Raw genomic sequence first — 20,731 nt, forward strand, 5'->3', positions numbered from 1 at the left:
CAAGCCAACCCTCCACATATTGTCTAGCTATCACCATTGTTAACAGCTAACCTGAGAATGCAACTTTTTAAAAAAAAGTTTTGTGATTCACACATGAAAGAAGTGAAACTATCACGGTATTCTAACAGATGAAAGGCTTAACAGACAATCAATTTTTCAATGTATAATTTCAGTTACATCACACTGCAAATTTTTGCTATAAATTGTTTTAGGATTGAGCCCTCCACAATCACCTGATGAAGGAGCGATGTTCTGAAAGCTAGTGTGCTTCCAATTAAACCTGTTGGACTATAACCTGGTGTTGTGTGATTTTTAACTTTGCTTTTTGTGTACCTTCTTTGCAGCCATAACTTGGATTCCTTGCTCTGTTCATTCACCCTATGATCTTTGCATGTTATGATCTGCCTGTACCGCGCACGAAACTAAACTTTAATAAATCAAATCAAATTAAATTATTACAGGGGTTATTAAGCAGGGGACACAGTTTTAAGGTAAGGGGCAGTAAGTTTAGAGGGGATTTGAGGAAAAAGGTTTTACCCAGAGGATTGTAACTCACTGCGTAAAAAGGTGGTAGAGGCAAGAACCCTCAGACATTTAATAAATATTTAGATGAACAGATGAAACACCATAGCATACAAGACTTCAGGCCAAGTGCTGGGAAATGGGATTAAAATAGATAGATGTTTGGATATGGTGGGTGAAGATCCTTGTCCTCTGCTGTAAAAGTCCATGACTCTTAACTGGAAACCAAACACTGATTAATGTTCTACAATTCTTTGATCCAGTGTAGTAAAATGACATCCCAACTGAACAGAATACACTTCATACAACTCATGTGTTGGTCAGGTAGCACAGATGGTTCAGGCATAGTGTTAATAAAGCCAAGGGTGTGGGTGCAATCTCCATACTGACCTGGTGTGTAGTCATGATTTGATAGTTGTGGATTTGCACATGCTATGTATGTGTTTGCCATTTCTTTAGGATAAACATATGATGAAAATGGAATAGTGTAGGTTAGATGGGCTTCAGAATGGTTCCTGAAAGATTCCTGAAGAAGGGCTTATGCCCGAAACGTCGATTCTCCTGTTCCCTGGATGCTGCCTGACCTGCTGCGCTTTTCCAGCAACACATTTCCAGCTCTGATCTCCAGCATCTGCAGACCTCACTTTCTCCTTCAGAATGGTTTCACAGGTCGGAGCAACATCGAGGGCCAATGGGCCTGTACTGAGCTGTAATGTTCTATATTCAATAAAGTTGTTACTTTCAGCCCAATCGCACCAGTTTACACTTCACTGATGACATTTCACTGTTCTTCTAACAGTGAAAATATCACTTTCATGTTTCCTACTTAGATCCTTTGCTGGAAGATCTTCAATGTGCTGTTTGTCAACAGGAATTGTAAAAGGATCTCGGGTAAGTCTGTATTTTAGATAAGCATTTTTTGAAGGTATGCCTGAGCCTGAATTACCCCATTAATTATTTAATTTAATTTAAAATACTTACCTATTTTCTTCCTTATTTTGGAATTACAAATTTTACTTCCATGTTCCAGCTGAAAAACTAAACATATCGAAAGAAAAAAGTGGATGATAAGTCAGCAAAAAGACAGGTCACTAATATTAAAAAATGGGAATCTTATAGGTGCCAAAGACGTATGAGCCATGACAGGATTTGTGGCAGAACCAGGTGAGAAGTCCAACAAGGCCCACCTTGACACCAGGAGCCTCCCAGTACCAAGTGCAGAGTGATGTGATTCTCAGCAGGCAACAGGGTGTTGCAATTAAGGGGGTTATTACCTTTACATGACTTATTAATGACCAATTCATCTCATTAATGTTTAGATAAAAATTATTAACATGGAAGCCAGAGCAGGGACTTGGTGCTTTGAGATTGAGGTTGGCTGCCTGGAGCTTCCATGGTGTCATTATCAAATAGTATCTCAGGACAGCATCTGCGTGGGCACAAGCATTTGACATGTGCTTTTTCCTGATGGCCATCACAACACCACTCAGATTGACATGCAGGGCACGCTGGAAGTACAGACTTGAATTTCTGGGCACATTGGCAACTAAATTGAAAGGCACTCACTTAATGCCTACCTGCATGCTCACAGCATCCACAATGTGCCATGCAATGCCACTTTGACAGTTGCACTTCAGCCAGAGCCAAAGACTCTCAGTACTGCATTATTGAAGTGATGTTTTGCACAGATATACTAACAGGCTGCATGTCATTAGGGATCTGTCTAAGGGGTTGGTGGGAATGAGGATGGAGATGAGGATAAGGATGGGTGTGTGCTGTAGCCTTTATCAACGGCAAACTGAGATGTCAATCTAACACCTGCAGTGTTTACCAACTGCCTGTGCAGCAAACGCCCTGCCCATTTAATCAACCAAACAGCCATGTTGGAGAGTGCCTGGGGGTGAGGCCTCAGTCCAGGCAAGTGGAAGGTGGCCACTGTCTGTTCGGGGTGTTTTGGTATCATCCAGCAGGGACACAATCCAGGGGCTTGGCCGTGATCAGTCATCAGCTTGGGACACTCTCAATCAGGGATCTGTCCGGGTACAATCTGGGAATGGGCAATAGTCAGTCCTGTGGCACCCGCAGCAGCAGTCAAAGGAATTGTGTATCATCAGCTGGGGAGCTGTAAAGACAGTGGTCATGAATCTGGTTAGTTACATCCAAGGGCTGCTTATCAAAGTCAGTCAGGGTCTGGAGAGAACACATTCGTGGGGGTTTATCTGTTGATGTTAAGAAGAGTGCATGCAGCTTGAAGGGGTAACTGGATGACCACCCTAAAAGGGGTGGGGATGTCAAGGCTTGAGGGCAGGGAGGGGATGGGAAAAGGCAGAAGGTTTTGTGGAAGTGGGAATAAGGACAACAATGGGGCGGCATAGTGGCTCAGTGGTTAGCACTGCTGCCTCAGCGCTAGGGATCCGGGTTTGATTCCAGCCTCGGGCGACTGTCTGTGTGGAGTTTGTACATTCTCCCTGCATCTGTGAGGGTTTCCTTCAGGTGCTCTGGTTTCCTCCCACAGTCCAAAGATGTGCAGGTCAGGTGAATTGGCCATGCTAAATTGCCCATAGTGTTAGGTGCATTAGGGTAGGGGAATTGGTCTGGGTGGGTTACTCTTTAGAGAGTCGGTGTGAACTTGTTGGGCCAAATGGCCTGTTCCCACACTGTAGCGATTCTGTGATTCTATGGTTGGGGAAAGTCAAAGTGACTGGGATTGTATGTGGTATGTCATCAGAGGGCATGGCAGACTATGGGAAGATGGGTTAGTGACAATGACTACTGTCAATGGCCTCCACAGGTGTGCAGAAGAGTGGGGGGGCAACATTAAGGCAGAATGTTGGAGTTCAGAGAGCAGGGAAGACAGTTGGAGATGGATTTTGATGCAGTAGGTATTTACATGTAGATTTGAATGGAAATATACTGTCGGGTTAGGGTTGGGGTTAAAAGGGAACTTTAAAGATTCCAGTACTGATGGTGTCCACTGCAAGCTGCATTCTCAACCATCACTTGACATTCTCTAGACATGAAATGCAACTAGAAAATATCTAGAACAATGCCCGGAGTGGGTGAAGTCAGTGTTGTGTTATGGGCAAAATCATGAGATCCATGTCTACTGGAGGCTAGGACAATGAAAGGGCAAATACATGAAAAATAGGAATTGCTGGAAAAGATAAGCCCATCTGACAGCATTTGTGGGGAGAAATATTTAATCGAGTGACCCCTCCTCAGCATTCTGAGGAAGGGTCACTCAACCCGAAACGTTAACACTGATTTCACTCCACAAATACTGTCAGACCTGCTGAGCTTATCCAACAATTTCTGTTTATGTTTCTAATTTACAGCATCCACAGTTTGTTTGGTTTTTACATTAAAAATGGGCTTGCAAACATCAATGCCAATTTATTTGTAAATGTTTCTTCACACACCTACAACACACGCAGTGTGAATGTGCTGATGTGTCAAGTATTGGTCAATAGCAGATTGAAACATCTGGTTGGTGCTGGATGTACAAACCTTGTCATCTTAGACACAGAATTGAGTGGCAATGACCCAAAAGGAGGTGACTGCTGGCCAAAGATGGGCTCCTTGTGCAACCCCTACAAGTCCAATGGGAAGTGATACATACATTGATAGTCTGTTCTGAATGCAGTGAAAAAGCTTCAGGACTGATGCAGCTTGCGATAGGAAAGGGTTTGAAGTGCAGCCAAAACTCCTTTCTTAATGAAAAGTGTTTGTCACTCAACCAGCGTAGTATCTTTACCAAGTTGATCACTTCCTCAGGCTGATGGTGAATGAATGATAGAAACATGGGTCTCATAACTGTGTGCTACCTGTCTCACTATCTGGAGGAGTATGTGTAGTCCTCATCTCCAAAGTATGTCACCACCAAGTGTTTTGACACCTAAGAATCTCTTCTGCTCCTTATGTGTGTTATTTCCAGCGACAGTCTTGCACTCAGCTGCTGGTGAGACGTTGGTTGCTACAACTGCCTTCCAAAGAAGATGAAGGGCTTATGCTCAAAACGTTGATTCTCCTGCTCCTCAGATGCTGCCTGACCGGCTGTGCCTTTCCAGCCCCACACTCTTCGATACAGGAGGAAAATAATTTTCTGGCCGTAACTCCATTTCCTGAGGTGATTGAGGCGTCTTGTTTACTGCAGGCTATGTATGCTAGAACGGGACTTGAGGATGGCTGCAGGGGAAGGCCATCCTCTCCTGGGGCTGTGAAGGTGTTAGTCACTTTGAACATCTACACAACTGGCTGCTTCTAGGAAGTGACAGGTGGCTTGTGAGAGATCACTCAGTTGGGCACACAAATACAGCAGGGCAGTTATCAATGCCATCTGTGCAAAGTCACACCAGCTCGTTACATTCCCCATGATGGGGTCAGTGCTGCAGCCCATGCAGTAGGATTTGGGAATGTCATTGACTTCTCCCAGGTCATTAATGTTCAGGTGATCTGTGATCATGGTTAACAATTCCTGGAGGTGTGGGACCATCATCCTGCCAGCTCTCACAACTCCTCCAACCTGGAGCACTCTCATGTACCAGGTAATTATGAGGGTCCAGGGATCTTACAAGATGATTCCTGGAATCAAGGACTGTGACCATGGCACATTCCTGACGAAGAGTTTATGGTCAAAACATTTACTCTCCTGCTCCTTGGATGCTGCCTGATCTGCTGTGCTTTTCCAGCACCACACTTTTTGACTCTGATCTCCAGCATCTACAGTCCTCGCTTTTTCCATAGCTCATGATACAATTGCATACCTCACTGACCAATAAAGAGGACAGATACAATCCTGCCCAGCCCTTCAATCAAGCATTCAACCATGGAGAAGCAGATGATGGGGCTGCTGAAGATATAGTTCCACTTTTTGGGACAATCTGGGATGTGTGAGCAGTGACTTTGGAGCAGACAATGAGGCCACTGTGATATAACTGGACGAATGGGAACAGCCATTCAAGAAGGAGGATGAGGACATTGCGAAGGGGAAAGCTTTCATTGTCCATGACAGAGTTCGGCTGAGTCAGGCACTGCAAGGCAGACAGGATGTGACTGACACCCAGTTCCTGTTGATTACAGCTGGTTGCTGCAAACAACCCAAGACTGTGAAATAGCTGTTTATCATGATGCCAGCAGTTTGTTTGCATTGTGGATGTGACTTGCAGCCTCTATTCATATTGCTGTGGTCAGTTTTGCAACCTGTGAACTGGACTTGACAGCAAATAAAATATTATGTGTGGAACTATCCAATTGCTTGCCTAAGTGTGATATTTCCCAACTGGATAATGACAAGATGAGGGCCTACACTGGACATTGGGGACAGAAATGAGATAACTCAAGATATATCCTGTCTAAAGACCCTGACTAAGGACAGTTAAAGCATGTGGGCTGGTGATTAAACGGTGACTAGGGTAAGAAAATGGGGTTGTATGTATGAGTGTCGGCTATGCCAGCTTTGTGCAATAAGCAACATGTCATTGTGATTGCTGGGCCATTACATTACCAGTGTGGAGCAATGGCTGATGGCCCACTCTTGTCCAAATGCACAGCAGCCTTTCAGAGATGGTATAGGTATAAGGGATGCCAATCTTGCAGCAGATACCCACTGAGTAATGAATTGTTTTGGAAATGGCGCGTGGTAAAATGGAGGCAGAATTGGATGTGACAGATGCCATGGGTCAAGACAGGTATTTAATGCAATGTATTTGGTAAGATATAGCAAAAAAATCCCATTTGGCCTCATGTCAAAAGCCCTCCAAAGACCTCAATGTAACTCTCTCAGCCAAAAAGACAGATGATTCAGCCCATAATTCGATTTCTCTCTCCAGACTTAACATATTTATGTCCAAGTTGGGAGCTAGAGTACATTTTTACTCAGCCCTTTCAGTGTCCTTCTACACTCAGTAATGTTATGATTGATCTGAATTTAACCTCAGCTCCACACTCCCACCAATCCCTAGTAACGAATCTTCCACCTCATTCGTTAAAAATTTCAAAAACTTTTCCTTCACCTCTTTTTCTCGGGGGGAGTATTCCAAACTCTGAAGACTTTTGGAGAGAGAAAAAAAACTCCACATTTCTGTCTTAAATGAGCAACCCTTGGTTTTAAATAATGTTCAGCAGGTCAGGCAGCATCCAAGGAACAGGAGAATCGACGTTTCGGGCATAAGCCTGATGAAGGGCTTATGCCCGAAACGTCGATTCTCCTGTTCCTTGGATGCTGCCTGACCTGCTGTGCTTTACCAGCAACACATTTTCAGCTCTGATCTCCAGCATCTGCAGACCTCACTTTCTCCTTTAAATAATGTTCCCCAATCTAGATTCTTTCACAAGAGAAAACTTCACACACAACTTGTTACATTTCCTTGGAATCTTCTCTGTTTCAATCAAGTTGCCTCTTATTCTTCTCAACTTTCAATGGATACAAGTCCAGCTTGTCAAACCTTTCCTCATAATATAATTCCCCAGGCAAGGTATTAGTCTGGTAAACCTAGTCTGAATTGTTTTGAAATAATTTACATTCTTCCTTAAATAGGGAAACTAATACCCTAGATGTTGTCTCCACAATGCCTTACCAAAGTAAAGCACACCTCTCTATTTTTATATTTAATTCCCATTATGATAAATGATAGCATTCTTAAGCTTTCCGATTCACTTGCTGTACATGCATAATAAACTCCCAAGATTCACGCATTAGGACATCCAGGTTTCTGCATGTCAGATTTATGCAATCTCTCATAGATCATAGAATCTCTACAGGATGGAAGCAGGCTCTTTGACCCAGCAAGTCCACACTGACCATCTGAAGAGTATCCCACCCAGACCCATTCCCCTATTATTCTACATGAACCCCTGACTAATGCATCTAATGAACATATCCCTGAACACGATGGACAATTTAGCATGGCCTATCCACCCTAACCTGCACATCTTTGGATTGTGGGAGCAAACCGGAGCACCCAGAGGAAACCCACACAGACAAAGGGAAAATGTGCAGACTCCACACAGACAGTCACCCGAGGCTGGAATCAAACCCGGGTCCCTGGTGCTGTGAGGCATCAGTGCTAGCCACTGAGCCACTGTGCCGTCTCTCACTACTTAGATAATAAGCTTCGTTTTCCTTCTTGCCAAAATTGACAGTTTTGTATTCCTCTACATGTTAGGTTTGTTAGGTTTTGTCCACTCACCTAATCTATCAGTACTATTTTATAGCATCCTTGTGTCTCACTCAGTATTTCAAGAATTTTCTGTCTTTTTATATTTGAGACTTCACAAAACTGCCCTAAGGCATTGAACCAATGAACACGGTCCAAATGATGAAATGTTAACTCAAAAAACAGCTGACTACCAAACTGTACCTTGTAGCTAAGATTCTTAAAAAATGGTTTCAAAAACAAGAAATATTGAAAAAAAATTTTAAGTGTGTCAAAACATGATTATAAAAATGTTTACCACTATTACTAAACACCCATTGAAATACAAACTATTAGGTTGGCTTTGATGTTAAAATAGAGGGCACCCATGCATTAAATATAGCAGTTGCCCAATTGTAGCTTTGCACCAAGACACTATACACAATATGTTGTACATTACATGACTCAATGGATCTTGTAATGTGATACTGTCGGGATATACTGAACACATGGATTTTTCTGGAATCAGTGCATCTCAATTTTTCTGGATTTTTTCTCTGACTCATATTATTTGAGAAATATTCAAAATCTAACACCACGAGTTTATCACAACATTGCCAAAAATGATATTTTTCCATTTGGCAGACTTACGATATTAATAAACATAAGACAACAGTCACATCAAATTGATTTCTTAAAGACAGAGCTTAGAAGCCAACTGCTTACCCTGAACACAATCAGATTTAGAAAATGCCACAATCTTTGGGATGTAGATGCAATTCCACCACAGGCAATGAGAGACGAGCAATTTCAAGATTTCTGTTAACAGGACTCCACGGAGAACACCCCAGAGTCAAGCCTAGTGCAACCACAATCTTACACACAATCCTGCAACACTGCTTCAGCTCATGTGATTAACTACTAAAAGGAATTGTGTCAGCACCCACATCCTGCCACAGTTGCACACAGAATCTTTGTAGAAAGAAGCACCCAGCTGTCTATTTATATATGTGACGTTTGCAAACATCACACAGGGTGGAATTCATAATCTAATCTGCTAAACATATGTAACGTTCAGATGTACGTTACCAAAGACTCTGCACATGTTGCAATAACAGAATATTTTAAACCAAAGTGGCTGTCAAAACCAGTGGTATCTCCCTCTGCTCTCGCCCAGTGAGGTTGCATTGAAGCCTAACATATATTCAACTTCTACTTTAGCATGGTGATGGACCCAACAATTAAGTTTATTTTCAAACATCTCCTGAGCTGTTTTACCAAACTTCTTAGTAGAAACTTTTGGTGCAGCTCTCACCTGTCACCATTAATGTTGTTTTCACTTCTTCAGCACAGTAGGGTTTTACCTCAAGATAAACAGTATTAGAATAAAAGTACTGGAATAGCCTTGCCCAGCATACTGCAGATTACGGAAGTACAAGAATTTTGCAAATGTCATTTCACATTATCAGCAAAGTAGAACTGAACACATCCTGTCAGTTATTTAAAATGTCTACCACAGGAAGGCAGCCATTCATTACCAGGCCATCTTTTATAGGTTCAGACAAAAGTCGTTAAAATGGTCCAATAATTTTAATGGAGCATTCAGAGTCTTTATGACTTGGTAATAGTTGGTATTATGAAAGGTCCTTGCCAATGATCTCTACTTGGAAAAATATGCAAAGTAAATTGTGCAACCATTCAGAAGTAGCATTTGATTTGTGCATGTATTCAGACAGTACAATGAAGAACTTGCATTATAGAAAATACACCTTGGGTCAGGTAGTAACCTCTGAATTGGGAACTTGTTATTATTAAAATAACATTCCTGTACTATATTGAGGGAGTCCAATTATTAAACCAATGTTCTGTTAGCCTTTAAAATGTTCTATACCACTATTTGAAGAAGGCCAGTAATTGCTCTCAATATTTAAGTTAATTGTCAACAATACGATGAAAGGTAGATTATATTGTCTTCTATGTCATTGGCCCCTGTAGGTTTCTGTAAACAAATCTGCTTAATAACTAAAATCACTGTATTTGAAAATAATCCACTATAGGTGAAATGGTTTGAGACATCACTAAAAGACACACTCTTCCAATCACAAACAAAATAGAGAACTCTGCAGATGTCAGATGCAATCCATTGTATGTTACAGTAAAAAGAATTATTAAGGAATTTAAACTAATATAGTCAATACACAAGCTGCAAACTTTCATTACACCAAGGTTGTTGAAACAATATCACTCTAAATAATTTATAATCCATTGAGTCCTGTACCCTCCTGAATATTGCAGGACTCCTCCTATCATATCGCTACATACTTTCTAACTGTTGAAATCATCTGTTTACTGCCATCACTTCAAAGTTTGAACGTTTGCCTTTTTGTACCATTCCCAGCTTTAACTTCTCTTCCCTCTCCAAACATCCTCAACATGTTGTCATGCCTGAAATTTCTGCCCGTCTTTCCTAGAATATCATTTTTGGATCTTTTCAATCAGGTTACTGGCCATGGCACAGTTCTTATAAATTACATAAATGCAGAATCTTCCCACCCTTTCAAGGTGGCTCTGGAGTTGAGGAAAAGCCTGGGATTTGTAAACTAAATGTATCAGGTTGGTTTGTACTCTTGCCTCCTTATGCTTTTACCAGAAACAGATTCACAATAGTAAACAGTATCTGACAGTCACAAGAAGCCAATTAAGACCATTGAGATCATGGAGGTAAATGTGCAGTTGGTATGCCCAGCAGCTTGAACTTCACAAGGTAACTCACACAAGCATGATGCAGGTAGCACAGGTGCTATTGCCATGATTTCTCTTGAGAATTGCTGCGACTAAGGGAGCTCAAACATCTTGAGGCACCTTCATCCTCAAGTCCGTTTCATTACATTAGTCTCCCTTATATCCCAATCACTGATGTTTGCATCGCCATCATAATCACAGGAAATGTTGCCTCTTCAACCTGGTTTCTCTATCGAATTGGATGTAATCTCAGGGACTAGTTCTTGTGACATTGTACCTGAAGTCCTGTCATGAGCATATCCAGGTTGATGAAAAATCCATAAGACCAAGAGCAGGAGTAGGCTGTTCAGCCCATCAAGTCTGCTCTGCCACTCAATGAGATCGTGGCTAATCTGATAATCCTCAAATAAAAGCAAAATCCTGTGGATGTTGGAAATCTGAAATAAAAACAGAACAACTCTGCAGGTCTGGCAGCATTTGTGGAGAGAGAAAAAAATTCAAACCTGAAATGGGTCTGAAGAAGTCATATTAGTCATATCAGATAATTCTTAGCTCCATTTTCTCCTTTATTGACTAAAAATCTGTCAATCAACCTCAGCCTGTAATATACTTAGTAACCCAGTATCAACAGCTGTGGTCAAGAATTCTGCAGATTTACCACCCTCTTGAGAGAAGAAATTTCCTTATCTCTGTGTTAAATGAACAACCCCACATTGTGCCCTTTGGTCCGAGATTCTACCACAAGGGAAATCAAATTCTCTGCATTCTAACTTGTTAAACTCCTAAGAATCTTATGTTTCAACAAGGACACCTCATTATTCTAAACTCCAATAAGTACAAACTCAAAAAGTGTGGCACTGGAAAAACACAGCAGATCAGGCAGCATCCGAGGAGCAGGAGAGTCGATGTTTCAGGCATAGTATAAGCCCTAAACATTGATTCTCCTGCTCCTCGGATGCTGCCTGACCTGCTATGCTTTTCCAATGCCACAATTTCTGGCTCTGATCTCCAGCATCTGCAGTCCTCACTTTCTCCAATAAGTTAAGGCCCAACCAACTCAACGTCTTCTCATAAGACAGTTCCTCCATACCCAGGATCAGCCTCGTGAACTTTCTCTTGACTACTTCCACAACTAGTACATTTTTCTTTGGATAAGGGGACCAAAATTACTCTCAGTATTTCAGTTGATGTACAGTTTTATGAAGACCTCCCTATTTTTATATTACTTTTTTAAATTAAAGTCAACAGTCCATTTGCCTTCTTTATTACCTACTGAATTTATACAGGAGTCCCAAACACATCTGTTCTGTAGCTTCCTGCGATCTTTATCTATTTAAATAATATCTAGCTCCTTTATTCTTCATGTCAAAGTGTATAACTTCATATTTTCCCAATCATATTCCATTCACCAAGATTTTGTCCATTTGCTTAACATAACCACATTCTTCTGCAGAATGTTTGTGTTATCCTCACCACTTGCCTCCCACCTATTTTTGTATCATCCACAAATTTGACTATATAGTCCATTCATGAGGGGAAAGTGAGGACTGCAAATGCTGGAGATCTGAGTCAAGAGTGTGGTGCTGGAAAAGCACAGCAGGTAAGACAACATCTGATTCTTCTGTTCCTTGGATGCTGCCTGATCTGCTGTGCTTTTCCAGCACCACACTGTCAACTACAGAAAATTTATTGTTCATCATTCAAGTTATTTAACTATATAATAAATCATTGTGGCCCCAGCACTGATCCCTGTAGCACTCAACTGGTTAGAGGTTGCCACACTGAAAATGACTTCCTTCATCACAACTCTCTGTCTTCTATGAGTCAGCCAAATCTCTGTCATGCTAAAGAACTACCCTGAGCACCGCAAGCTCTTATTATATTAAGCAACTTAATATCTGGTACCTTATCAAACAATTTTTGGACATGAGAATGAACATTTATTCCATGACCAGGAACTGAACCTGGTCCACGGTGGGGAATGTGCCAAATCCTAACCACAAGACCACAAACAATGATCCCACTTAGCTGTACAGCCACTTACGGGGTCTGCCACAGTACACACAACCCAACTGGCACTGACTTCTGGTTCCAGAGCAGCAGGAACAATTAGAGGGAATGTAGACCTCTACCACCAAAGTTAGAACTCTGAAACTCAGAATAGTAAGATCGAACTCTGTAACTCTGATAAAGGTCAACTATCTCTCTTTGTCCCTATCAAACTATCTGCAACTACTCACACTACTGACCATCTCTCTAAATTTTTCGACCTTTCTTTCCCCCTCGAAAATGTTTTTATAAAGGTTATGTTGACTGCCCTAATATCCCCTAACTTGCTTTGCTGTTAGTGGCTGAATTTTACACCCTGTCACCATCAGCTTTGACAGTGAATGACTCACAAATTTCATTGGTTTGGGTAGGTAGTGGGATGGCCACCCAATCAGAAATGCTACAGAGTCAGGAGATTAGCAAGCTGGCTGCCTACTCTTGGAAATATTGTGGCCCTTATTGCCCAGTAAAATGCATTTATCAGCTTCTTCAGATGTCAATTAGTGCTTTACCAATTGAGGAAAGCTCTTCAGCATCAGCTGTGTGGATTGAAGTGGGGCAAGCTGGATATGGGGTGTGATCTCCTTTGTAGGGTGTGTTCTCTGGGCCCATCAGAGGTGCCCTCCTACACTACCCAAGGTTATAATTTCATCTTTACCGTCCCCATTGGCCTCTCATTCCAGATTGCGACTTTGCATTCAAGCCTTGTCAGCCTGGTCCCAACCAGTGACACTGTAGACTTTTCTCTGAGTCCAGGTTCTTTGCCAGGACTGTCAGTCAACTATGCTGTTCCTGATTAATGCTGCTGGGACCACAGAGCTACTGACCATCTGACTGGCAAGTAGATCTCTAAAGCTGGAGTTCTTCCCAAGGGAGGGATGAAATTCTTGACTTAAAGTGACAAACACTGCTCCTGGTATTGAACTGGTGCAGGGCAGCTCACAGATCCTGGATGGAAGCACCATCAAATATTTTCATCAATGATGGGTGGGAACAATTACATGCCACAGAAAAAAGTACTTTGTTTTTCATAATGCTCCTGATGAGTACCTTGGGATGTTTTACTTCATGAAAGACACTACATAAATACAAATTGTCATGGACCCAATATACCGGCCACTACAGCGGACAGCTGAAACTGACAACCGGAAGCGGCAGGGACAGGCCACTATAAATGCTGGAGGAAACACCACAGAAGCGCTTCACAGGAGACTCCCAAGCACTGAGGATGTCACCTAGACAGGGGACGAAACGTTTGCAACAAAAATTTCCAGCTCGGCGAACAGAACCACAACAAATTGTCATGGTATTTGACTCCAATTAATATCAGTTGAGTGAAGGACTTTGACCCCAAAGCGGCAACTATATAAAAAGAAATAATTTAGTGTTTTAAATTCCGTAATTATTTTTAAAATGTTTGAAAAATACCTTTATGACTCCCTATCATTTGTGGCAGGGTCAATTATCATTTTTGAATAACAGGAAATATTTGTCCTGTTGAACCTTGACCTGGAAGTAGATCCAACAGGGTAAAATTTCAAAATATGGAAGCCAAATGGTTGATATGTTGAGAGGAAAGATGGTCAGCAAGGAGGAAACTTGGGGACTGGTGTTTTTTTTTCACTTTCCTAAGTGATTCAGTGCCTAGACTTGTTAATACCTTTCAAAGATAAAGGAAGTTTAGCTAGTACCAAAGGATTAACATGAATAATAGGATCTGAGAATTAAGAAAGTTCCAGAAAGAGGTTCAATTGTACATGAGATTGCAATGAGTGGTACCCTGTTTAGAAGATGACTGCCCCCTGCAGTGGATTGGTCAGTTCTTTGAAGGAAATGGATTGGAATTCTCATCAGGAAGATCTAAGTTTGGAGAAACTGTGATTGAAATTTGTTTCATACAGGTGAAATGGGCAGTGTAAACACGCATGGGATTGACATCTGTTTTAAGGACAGTTCCATCTGCAGCGTTGATCTTTGTACTAATTATGATTTGACTTATTTTTCAAATCAAATTGATTCTCATTCTTTCTACAATAAATGCTTCAAAAATGAAATATTGTTTGGTAATTGCTGCATTTAAAGGGAATCATTTTGCAATTCTGCAAGTTTCTCTGCTTAGTCTGTGCAAGGGAAATGATATGAATAATGTACTGCCATTTTATAACCACATCCTCATTCTGCAGTGAGATTGGTAAATTGTTCTAGACTTAACCAGCACAGGCTTTAAGCCCTCCAGGTAGCAGATAATAACAAATGCTCCCCAGCCTTGCAGATTTTCTTTCTCTTCAAAGAACTCTCTCATTTCCTTGTTTATAATCTCTCACAGAATGTTATTGTTTATGTGAAAGTATCAAAACATTTTCATTAATAATGTGTCATGTTAAACCAAATAGAGTTAGACAGCACTAAAGTCAATGGTTTGCTTTTTTGAAGCCATTATAAAGACCAGGATTCCTTTTAAAAGCTCAATTAGATTGCTTTCCAATCTGGTCTTCCATTTCAAAATCTCTCACAACTTAAATTGTTTGCTAGGACAAAGATGGAGCTGAAGCTCTGTATCATTGCCAAATAATATCAAGAAAAATTGCCATAAACACAGCTCAAATATCTAAATAACGAAAGATGATAACATTTCTTTAGCACTGACCAATTCCCACTTTCAGTATAATTCACTTTTTGGTATAAATAATAAAACTATTTTTATTTGCTACTAATTATCGAACAACAAAACATGACAAGTATCAAATCAAATACTTGATTTCAGAGTCTATTCCTTTTGCAACCTATAGCCATTGACTGAAACTCAAACAGACAACTTAAACTTGGTAGCCTCTTTGACTCTCAACTGAGCATTGATTTACAATTTTTTTCTATTTCATTTCTATTTCTGCTTCTACCAGATTTCACCTCTGGCTTGGTATATCTGAAACCCCCATGCAAGCCTTTATTAGCATTTCAAATGGAAACTCTGTTGCCCACACCATGACTCAATGCGACCCCTGAGCTCAGTGATCGACACTCACTTTTAATCAAAAAATGCCTCAATTTTAAACTAATCTTGAAAGCCACCCAAGTTCTCGTCTCACCAGTCTTTGAAACTCCTCCAGCCTCATAACCACTGCACATCCCCATTTCTGCCCTCTTTGGAATTCTTGATTCTAATCTCTTCAAAATTGGGATGGCACAGTGGGTCAGTGGTTAGCATTACTGTCTCACTGTGCTAGGGACATAGAGTCATAGAGATGTATAGCATGGAAACAGACCCTTCAGTCCAACCCGTCCATACTGACCAGATAGCCCAACCCAATCTAGTCCCACCTGCCAGCACCCTCCAAATCTATATCCTATTTGGAGGCCTATATCCCTCCAAACCCTTCCTATTCATATACCCATCCAAATGCCTCTTAAATGTTGCAATTGTACCAGCTTCCACCACTTCCTCTGGCAGCTCATTCCATACACATACCACCCTCCATGTGAAAACGTTGCCCCTTAGGTCTCTTTTATATCTTGCCCCTCTCACCCTAAACCTATGCCCTCTAGTTCTGGACTCCCTGACGCCAGGGAAAAGACTTTGCCTATTACCCTATCCATGCCCCTCCTAATTTTATAAACCTCTATAAGGTCATCCCTCAGCCTCCAATGCTCCAGGGAAAACAGCCCCATCCTGTTCAGCCTCTTCCAAAACCACAAATCCTCCAACCCTGGCAACATTCTTGTAAATCTTTTCTGAACTCTTTCAAGATTCACAACATCTTTCCGATAGGAAGGAGACCAGAATTGCACGCAATATTCCAACAGTGGCCTAACCAATGTCATGTATACCCGCAACATGACCTCCCAACTCCTGCACTCAATACTCTGACCAATAAAAGAGAGCATACCAAACGCCTTCTTCACTATCCTATCTACCTACGACTCCACTTTCAAGGAACTATGAACCTGCACTGCAAGGTCTCTTTGTTCAGCAACATTCCCTAGGACCTTACCATTAAGTGTATAAGTCCTGCTAAGATTTGTTTTCCCAAAATGCAGAACCTCGCATTTATCTGAATTAAACTCCATCTGTCACTTCTTAGCCCATTGGCCCATCTGGTCAAGATCCTGTTGTAATCTGAGGTAATCCTCTTCGCTGTCCACTACACCTCTAATTTTGGTGTCATCTGCAACCTTGCTAACTGTACCTCTTATGCTCGCATCCAAATCATTTATGGAAATGACAAAAAATAAGAGGACGCAGCACCGATTCTTGTGCCACTCCACTGGTCATAGGCTTCCAGTCTGAAAAACAACCCTCCACCACTACCTTCTCTCTTCTACCTTTGATCCAGGTCTGTATCCACATGGCTAGTTCTCCCTGTATTCCATGAGATCTAACCTTGCTAATCAGTCTCCCATGGGGAACCTTGTTGAACGCCTTACTGAAGTCCATATAGATCACATCCACCGCTCTGCCCTCATCAATCCTCTTTGTTACTTCTTCAAAAAACTCAATCAAGTTTGTGAGACATGATTTCCCATGCACAAAGTAATGTTGACTATCCCTAATTAGTCCTTGCCTTTCCAAATACATGTACATCTTGTCCCTCAGGATTCCCTCCAACAACTTGCCCACCAACAACGTCAGGTTCACTGGCTTGTCCTTACCACCCTTCTTAAACAGTGGCACCACGTTTGCCAACCTTCAGTCTTCCGGCACCTCACCTGTGACTATCGATGATACAAATATCTCAGCAAGAGGCCCAGCAATCACTTCTCTAGCTTCCCACAGAGTTCTCGGGTACACCTGATCAGGTCCTGGGGATTTATTCACCTTTACCCATTTCAAGGTACCCAGCATTTCCTCCTCTGTAATCTGGACATTTTCCAAGATGTCATCATCTATTTCCCTACAGTCTATAACTTCCATATCCTTTTTCACAGTAAATACTGATACAAAATACTCATTTAGTATCCCCCCCATTTTCTGTGGCTCCACACAAAGGCCACCTTGCTGACCTTTGAGGGGCCCTATTCTCTCCCAAGTTACCTTTTTGTCCTTAATGCATTTGTAAAAACCTTTTGGATTCTCCAAAATTCTATTTACCAAAGCTATCCCATGTCCCCTTCTTGCCCTCCTGATTTCCCTCTTAGATATACTCCTACTTCCTTTATACTCTTCTAAGGGTTCACTCAATCTGTCCTGTCTATACCTTACATATGCTTCTTTCTTTTTCTTAACCAAACACTCAATTTCTTCAGTAATCCAGCATTCCCTGTACCTACCAGCCTTTCTTTTCACCCTGACAGGAATATACTTTCTCTGGATTCTTGTCATCTAATTTCTGAAGGCTTCCCAGTTTCCAGTCGTCCCTTTACCTTCGAACATCTGCGCCCAATCAGCTTACGAAAGTTCTTGCCCTAAATACCGTCAAAATGGGCCTTTCTCCAATTTAGAACTTTAACTTTTAGATCTGGTCTATCCTTTTCCATCACTATTTTAAATCTAATAGAATATGATCGCTGGCCCCAAAGTGCTTCCCCACTGATATCTCAGTCACCTGCCCTGCCTTATTTCCCAAGAGTAGGTCAGGTTTTGCACCTTCTCTAGTAGGTACATCCACATACTGTATCAGAAACTTGTCTTGTACACACTTAACATATTCCTCTCCATCTAAACCTTTAACACTATGGCAGTCCCAGTCTATACCATAACCACCCTATTATTCTTACAGATAACTGAGATCTCCTAACAATTTTGTTTCTCAAATTTCCCTCTGACTATTAGGGGGTCTATAATACAATCCCAATAAGGTGATCATCCATTTCTTATTTCTCAGTTCCACCCAAAAAATTCCCTGGATGTATTTCAGGGAATATCCTCCCTCAGCACAGCTGTAATGCTATCCCTTATCAAAAGTGCTACTCTCCCTCCACTCTTGCCTCCCTTTCTATCCATCCTGTAGCATTTGTATCCTGGAACATTAAACTGCCAGTCCTGCCCATCCCTGAGCCATGTTTCTGTAATTGCTATGATATCCCAGTCCCATGTTCTTAGCCATGCCCTGAGTTCATCTGCCTTCCCTGTTATACCCCTTGTGTTGAAATAAATGCAGTTTAATTTATTTGTCCTACCTTGTCCCTGCTTGCCCTGACTTTTTGACTCGCTTCTGTTCTCAATGGTACCAGTCTCAGATTGATCTCTTTCCTCACTGTCTCCCTGGGTCCCACCCCACTCACCTTACTAGATTAAATCCTCCCGAGCAGCTCTCGCAAATTTCCCTGTCAGTATATTAGTCCCCTTCCAATTTAGGTGAAACCGCCCTTCTTGTACAGGTCACTTCTACCCCAAAAGATGGTTGATTCCAGCCTGGGTGACTGTGCAAACTCCACACAGACATTCTCCCCATGTCTGCGTGGGTTTCCTCCAGGTGTTCCGATTTCCTCCCACAATCCAAAGATGTGCAGATTAGGTGGTTGGCCATGCTAAATTGTCCATGGTGTTCAAGGATGTGTAGTTTGGGTGCATTGGTTAAAGGTAAATGTAGAGTATTAGGGTAGTGAGTCTGGGTGGGTTACTCTTCGGTGGATCAGTGTGGACTTGCTGGGCCAAACGGCCTGTTTCCACACTGTAGGGATTCTATTCTAAAAAATGGTTGATGGCAAGGTGTTCTGATGCCAAGCTGTAAGATCTGGAATACTCTCTGTAAACCTGCTCACCTCTCTGCCTTTCATTTCTCCTTTTAAGACAATTTAAAAACTACCTTATTGACCAATACCAGTTTGCTTGATAAAGAGGTATCAGCTTGGATGAGTAGGACAAGCCAGATGATTGAAGCATTTATACTGGAGTGCTAAACTACCACAGCACAAGACTGCCTGAGATTGAGGTGTAATGTTCTTGTTATTACTTCCCTCCTTCAAGGTTGAGTGTGCTGGACTTTTTTTAATCACATGATGTGGGCGTCATTAGCTCAATTATTATTTATTGCCTATTCCTAATTGCCCAGAGGACATTTAAGAACTGACCACATTGCTGTGGATCTGGAGTTACAGATAGGCTAGACCATGCAATGATGGTAGATTTCCATCTCTAAAGGACATTAGTGAACTAGATGGGCTTTTATGACAATGAAAAATTGTTACTTGATCACCATTTTATGCTAGTTTTTTTTACTGATTCAAAATGTCACCATTTCCTGTGGATTTGAATGCATATCCCCAGAACATTAGCCTGGTGTGCTGGAATACTAGTCCAGTCATATTCGCATGACACCATTACCTCTCCTTAACAAACGTCATTCACGTGGTTCCACAAAAGGCCGAGGAAGAACCAACCCAGATCCCTGGCACTTATGGTGTCAAATATCAGAGATTAAATCCTGGTTAGTTAGGTTCCAGGCAAATATTTTTCAAGTCAGAGTTTTATCTCAACTCACACACGATACGATCAAACATTCCTGATTACTTGGTGCCCATAATATATATATCAAGTGCCCATCCAACTATCCTTTAACTAATATATTGCGTTAATCTGTTCCCTTGTTCTATTTGATCCTGGGCACCCCTGTCAGACCTTACAAAACATTATACAGAACTGCCAGAGCCCCAGGTGTAATTCTATCAGGGCCAGTGCCGGAGCCTCAGCTTTTCATAATCTACATCAATGACACCTAAGAGGAGAGTGAAGACATAATGGTTAAATTTGCTGACAACACAAAGATAAAAGTATTTCTGAAGAAGACAAAGAAATTGCAGATAGATGAGACAGGCTGTGACTGGGCAAAAACCTGGCAGATAGTTTTTTTTTTCTTATTTGCTCACATGATGTGGGTATCCATCACATCATGATGAGGTTAGAACGAACAGCATTGTTGTCTCTGGTTTGTTACCCGTGCCACGTGATAGAGAGTCGAGGAATAGGGAGAGAGAACAGTTAAATGCGTGGCTACAGGGATGGTGCAGGAGGGAGGGATTCCAGTATTTGGATAACTGGGGTTCTTTCTGGGGAAGGTGGGACCTCTATAAACAGGATGGTCTGCACCTGAACCTGAGGGGCACCAGTATCCTTGGTGGGAGGTTTGCTAGTGCTCGTGGGGGGGGGTTTAAACTAACTCTGCAGGGACATGGGAACCCAGACTATAGATTTAGAGTGCAGGACCTGGAGTGTAGGGAGGTTAGGAAAATGGCATCAATCACAAAGGAGGGTGCCTGTAAACAGGAAACTGGTTTGAAGTGTGTATACTTCAATGCAAAAAGTATACAAAATAAGGTAGGTGAACTTGAAGCGTGGGTTGGTACCTGGG

At 41.7% G+C, this 20,731-nt stretch overlaps 1 protein-coding gene across 3 annotated transcripts in view; it reads right to left on the minus strand.

Moving 5' to 3' along the window:
* LOC122564565 (brain acid soluble protein 1-like) overlaps positions 1 to 20,731 on the minus strand; it is a 99,038-nt gene that overhangs the window by 24,771 nt on the left and 53,536 nt on the right. Inside the window, exon 1 of one of the 3 annotated variants that reach the window (XM_043719653.1) lies at positions 8,382 to 8,553. The exons of the other annotated variants lie outside the window; for them this stretch is intronic. The gene's annotated coding sequence lies outside the window, so the exon portion shown is untranslated. Of the gene's footprint in view, positions 1 to 8,381; positions 8,554 to 20,731 lie in introns of those variants that run through there. 3 annotated transcript variants of the gene reach the window in all.

Source organism: Chiloscyllium plagiosum, chromosome 29, assembly GCF_004010195.1.
Source record: "Chiloscyllium plagiosum isolate BGI_BamShark_2017 chromosome 29, ASM401019v2, whole genome shotgun sequence".
In the NCBI taxonomy this organism is placed as follows: domain Eukaryota; kingdom Metazoa; phylum Chordata; class Chondrichthyes; order Orectolobiformes; family Hemiscylliidae; genus Chiloscyllium; species Chiloscyllium plagiosum.